This window comes from Ambystoma mexicanum, chromosome 1p (genome assembly GCF_040938575.1).
Source record: "Ambystoma mexicanum isolate Mex_15411 chromosome 1p, UKY_AmexF1_1, whole genome shotgun sequence".
Lineage (NCBI taxonomy): Eukaryota > Metazoa > Chordata > Amphibia > Caudata > Ambystomatidae > Ambystoma > Ambystoma mexicanum.
In genome coordinates, this window is record NC_090921.1 from 734,995,898 (window position 1) to 735,001,897 (window position 6,000).

A 6,000-nucleotide genomic window follows, 5' to 3' on the forward strand; every position below is an offset into this window, starting at 1 on the left:
AGTATAGCAAAACACAAGAGTGGTGAAATTAAAACCGCAAACCCACCATAGGAAACACTGTAGAAAGAGGAAATGCCAGTGTGTCAAAAATACAACCATGGCAAGATCACAGCAGACCTACATTGGAAGTGCTCTTGGGAGGGATGCATGTGTGACTGAATAACATTTCCAGATTCACTGTGACAAACACTGGGAACACTGAGAATCACAATGCCAGTATGGTAATGATGGCAGTGGTAAGCATGAATGGTGACATCCCTATCTGGTAGTAGCTGCAGAGGGTGGTGAGTGTAGCGTCCGATGGGGCCAGGGTGCCTTGTTCCCTAAATTCACCAGTTCCAGAATTATACTTGGTATGTTTATTAAGAGATTCGGAAGATGCCAGTGGTTCTGATAAAAAAAGTAAGTAACCAGGTAAGTAAACTAACTCAATCCCAGTCACTCTGCTAGGTCGAGGAAGGGATCCTTGACCAGGCCTTCACTGACCAAAGTAAGGAAAGAGTAGTTTAATGCATATCTGCAAAAGATCCTTATACCATGAGCTCTTGGATAAAAAATGAGCAAGTAAGGATCTTATCGCTTACATTGCCAGGTTTAAGTAATTCATATCGAAGGTGGCCTGAGATGATTATGTACAGGCCACGGTTTTCTATTGAAGGACTCTGAGAGGATATTAAGGATGACGTAGTTCAGGTCTGGATGCATGTTAAAAGACCATATCCCAAAAGATTGAATTACAAAATTATGGAGCCCACTTGCATGCCTTTTGTAATTTGATCTTTTGGGATTTTAACTGTTAGCCCCCCCGCACTTTAATGTATGCGGGGGACACCCCTGCAGCCCATAATACCTAACTGGGGGGGCTGGAGGACACCCCACAATCCCCCCCTTCCCTTGTTCAGTATTATGGGCTTCGATCTAATCTACTATGCTGAATGCACACTAAACATGCATTCAGCATTTTAGATTCAATCTTTTTAGTCAGATTCCTTCAGGGGGATGTACAATAAAAGAACGTATCCCAAAAGATCGAATTACAAAATTATGGAGTACCCTTGCCTGCATCACCCTGGGTGATTTAATTGCTCTCACTTTACAAATTGAACAATGGATAGAGAAGCAAATTTGACCTCAAAAAGACACTGTCCAGGATCACAGTGGGGAATGTATGGGGAGAACCTCCTGAAACCATGCAGCCAGGTGGTCTATGTGCCTGGTAAGCTTGGAAGAGACAGAATGCTGCAAAAATGCAAATCTGTGTGTTAACTGGTTACTTGAGCAGGTTCTGTACAAAGAGGCCAGAGCATTAACTGGGGCTGTAATGATTCAGGGTGGACTGATGGGCCCCATTCAACAGCAAACCTCTCTCCTGCCCACACCAATGGTCAGGCATCTATTTTTGACATCAGTCTGAAGCAAGGTGACCATACACTGATAGAAACCACCCGTGCCTTCATTGATTGTGGGGCCACTAAGTCTTGTATAGGACACATACAGTCTACTAATGGTTCTGTTCGGACCTATCACATATGAAACAGTATTTTTATATGACCTGTGGTGTGTATTATCACAAACATATAGTGTTCGATCTGTTTGATGGCCAAACTCAATCCCCCTCATTGATTGGAGTAAGGGACTAGTTGGGTTTAGATCTGCTCTTTGTAAAAGATGTCATTTGGAATCTCTTTGCCCAAAACCCTATTACAAGGAAACTGAACCCTTGCCATGAAGGATTGCGATTGTGGATACACTTCTACCTCTTGAGGGTTAAAAACATCCTGGAAATCTTGATATTCTCGCAGAAGTCCTACCACTGCGTGGAACCTATGCCTGTAAAATAGTTGCTTCTGGAGGCCTCTATTCCATATGGAAAGACCTATGCCTTGACACCTTAAGAGACTCAAATCCTAGCTAGGTACATATTCCTCCCAAGCCCGACCAGTCGACACAGGAGTTCCACAAGGAGCTTGCCTATCAACCCTCCTGTTCAATCTCTACATGGCCACCCTCCCATGAATAATTTGTTCACACAACAGCCTGTTCAACAACTATGCTGATGACACTCAACTAATTCTAAAACTCTTGAACTCAAAACCCAACTGTCGACCTGACCTTGCCTCCTCGACATAGAGCTCTGGATGACCACAAACCACCTCTTGCTAAACCCCTCCAAAACCGAAATCATGGTATGTGGCAACACCGAACTTCTTCCACACCCACTACCCTGGCCATCTGCCATGGGCAATTCACTGACCCCCCCTCTAATTCAGTAAAAAATCTTGGATGAACCCTAGACTCTGACCCAACACTCTCACGCCAAGTCAACAACGTCACAAAGTCCTGCCACTACCACTAAAACTCTTAGATGCATTTTTCCATACCTCTCCTTTCCCAACAGACTCTCTGCGGTCCAATCAATTGTTATTTCAAGACTGGACTACACCAACCCCCTCTACCTTGGAATGCATGCATACCAAATGACTAAACTACAAAGAGCACAAAACGCTGCAGCCAAACTGCTACTAGCGCTTGGCCCGAGAGACCACATCTCCCCAGCCCTTAAAACTCTGCATTGGCTTCCAGTTGCCTGAAGGGTGAGCTTTAAAACCCTATGCATTTCTCACCGATCACTGCATAAAACCGGACCTCAATATCTACAAGACAAATTAAAACCCTACCAGCCAGCACGTACTCTAAGATCAAGCTCAGCTGGCCTCCTTGTCATACCAAAAACAAACTCAGTCAGGTTAGGCGGATCGTCCTTCTCAGCCTTGGCCCCCACGCTGTGGAACGCACTCCCACCCCACATCCGACTCACTGAAGACCTCATGTCTTTCTGCAAACTACTGAAAACTTGTCTCTTCCCCTAAAACCGACCCCGAACTCTAACTAAAACTGGATAATGCTAAATCATAAATAGCAATGTAGCATCATGATCCGAGCGAGAGACTAAACTAATGATCTCTATTGGTTGACTAAAAAGGACTAACGAATTAAAATCTTTAATCCCAAATCTTTCCCTCCAACCCTCTTCCCCCTCCCTCTCCTCTGCCTTTCATTTACTTTCCTCCCTCTAATCTCCCAATCTCTCTCCATGCTCGTAATTTAGGCATTCATTTTGACTCATCTTTCTCCCACCATATCTCTCTCACTTCTCGTGCCTCTTGCTACCACCTCTTCAATATTCGCAAAGTCCATCCCTCTCTCGCCTTCCATGCTATCAAACTTTTAATCTCCTCCCTTATCTTCTCCCGCTCTTCCTTATTCTTTGGACTACCTACTTCTCATCTCGCCCCCCTCAAATCTATCTACCATTCTGCTGTTTGTACCCTTCTCTTTACCTCCCGTGACTCCATCTCTACTTCCCTCTCTTCCCTTGGCTGGCTTCCATTTCACTCCCAACATAAATTTAACTTTCTCCGCCTTGTCTTCTAATCTCACCATGGTCTTGCTCCCCCTTAACTCTCCTCCCTCCTCTCTTTCTACTCTCCCTCCTGTTCCCTTCATTCTGCTGACTATTTCCTTCTCACTGTACCTCTGTCCCCTTGTGCTCCATCCCGTTTCCGCTCCTTCCAACTCCTAGCCTTCCTGCACTGGAACTCCCTACCTCTTGCAATCCACTCTACTCCCACCTTCTCCTCCTTCTGCACCTCCCTTAAATCTCTCCTTCTCCACTCTCCTCCTTGAAACCCCTTCCCGCCCCCTCCCTCCTTTATCTTTCCCCTTGATTATCTCCCTTCCCCCCTTCACCCTTCCCCACTCTCACCTTTTCCCCTTCCCTCCTCCTACTCCTTCTCACCCCTCCCCCACACCCCAGTCATACTCCACTACTCTCCCTATTCCCTTCAGTTAATTGGTCTTCTTACTGTTTTGTTGACTGATTCATATTGTAATTTGCTTCTACCGTTATATTGTTTGTTTCATGTATTAAGTTGTTCAATTGTGCAGCACTTTGGTGTAAAGCGCTATATAAACCAATAAATACAAATACAAAATGAATACAAAATAAACAAATAAGGGTGAACGAAGGAAGTGGAGCAGGTTGAAGTCGGTGAAGTGAATGAAGCGCGCAGAGCGGATGAGTGCGCAGAGCGGATGAGTGCGCAGAGCGGATGAGTGCGCAGAGCAGATGAGTTTGCATAGTGGACGAGTGCGCAGAGCGTATGAATCGCGTAGAGCGGATGAAACGCATAATAAGGGGGAACGAAGTGGAGCTGATGAAGTCAGTGAAGTGGATGAAGCGCGTAGAGCAGATGAGTATGTTGAGCGGATGAGTGCGCAGAGAGGATGAACGGATGAATCGCGTCGAGCGGATGAGGGCGGAGAGTGGATCAGGGCGCAGAGTGAATGAACGGATGAAGCGTGCAGAGTGGATGGGTGCGCAAGGCGGATGAATGCGTAGTTGGTGGTGCAGATATAGATTATTGCTGCGGAAGTAGAGTGTGAGTGGATAACTGAGTGGAGCGGATGTATGATGATGAGCAGATCTAGGGTGTGGAGCGGATGTAGAGCCTGATGGTGCTGAGCAGATGTAGAGTGTTGCGCAGACCTACGGTATTGAGCAGAGGTAAGGTACGGTGGTGTTGAGCCGATGTGAAGCGTTGAGCGGACGTATGGTATGGTGCGGCTATGGAGCGGGTGTAGAATGCAGAGCGAGTATAGAGTGCAGAGCGGGTGTAAAATGCGGAGCGGACAGTGGGTGTAGAGTGGGTGTAGACTGCGGAGCGGGTGTCTCGTGCGGTTCAAACTGGTGATGGAAGTGGGTGGTAGGAACGGAGGAAGTAGCTGGAAGAACGGATGACGTTTTTTGGACGATACTAGTAAAGTACTAGGAAGGGACGGGTGAAGTATGCAAAATAAGTCAAATATATCGAATAGAACTACTGAAGGATGTGGATGAAACGGGTGAAGTGGATGGATAAAATGAAAAATATGGTCAGAACGGAGGAAGTATGAAATTCAGACAGGTGAAGTATGTCAGTGGAACGGATGGACTGGATGGAACGGATGAATCTGGGACGAACAGAGGAACTGAGTCGAACGGATGGATTGGGTAAAACGGATAGACTGGGTGGAATGGATGACCCGGGTGGAACGGACGACCCGGGTGGAACGGACGACCCGGGTGGAACGGACGACCCGGGTGGAACGGACAAAGTATATAGATGGAACGCATGAAGTATGGGGATGGAAGGAATGAAGCGTGTGGATGAAACGGGTGAAGCGTGTGGATGGAACAGGTGAAATATGTGGAAGGAAAAGGTGAAACATGTAGAAGGAACGTGTGGAACAGATGGAAGAAACGGGCGAAATATGTGGATGGAATGGGTGAACTGATGTAGAATAGGTGAAATGAGTAGAACGGGTGGAATGGTAGATCGGAAGAAGTAGGTGGTTGGAACTGGTAAAGTGGGTGAAACGGGTGAAGTGGATAGGACATGTGAAATGGGTATAATCAGTTAAGTGGACAGAACGAGTTAAGAGGACGTATGTGGATCGATGATGCATGGAGAAAGGATAATACGAGATAGAACAAATAAAATCAGCAGTGCATAAATGGTTGAAGTCCGTGGAACAGACTGGAGAGCTTGGAACCAAGTGGAGTACATGGAACGGATGCGAGGACACGGAACAGTCGCGAATGCGTGGAACGGGTTGGAGTGCATGAAAAGGATCGGAGTGCACAGAACGGATTGGAACGCATAGAATAACGTGACTTGCATGGAATGGTTTGAAAGCGCATTGAAACGAACGGCTTTGAGTGCTTGACACGGTTGTAATGCATGGACAGTCGGAGTACATGCACCGGATGGAGTACATGGAACTATTGGAGTGGGCTCGGTCTCAAGCAGCTAAGGTAAACCACCATATCTACATCTCCACGCTTACTCTCTCCTTTAAACCACCACTCAAATAGAACACAGCGATACTATGACACCATTCGGTATAGCGATTCTCATACCATCATTTGCCTCATACTCCCCATCACCCTAACTAAAC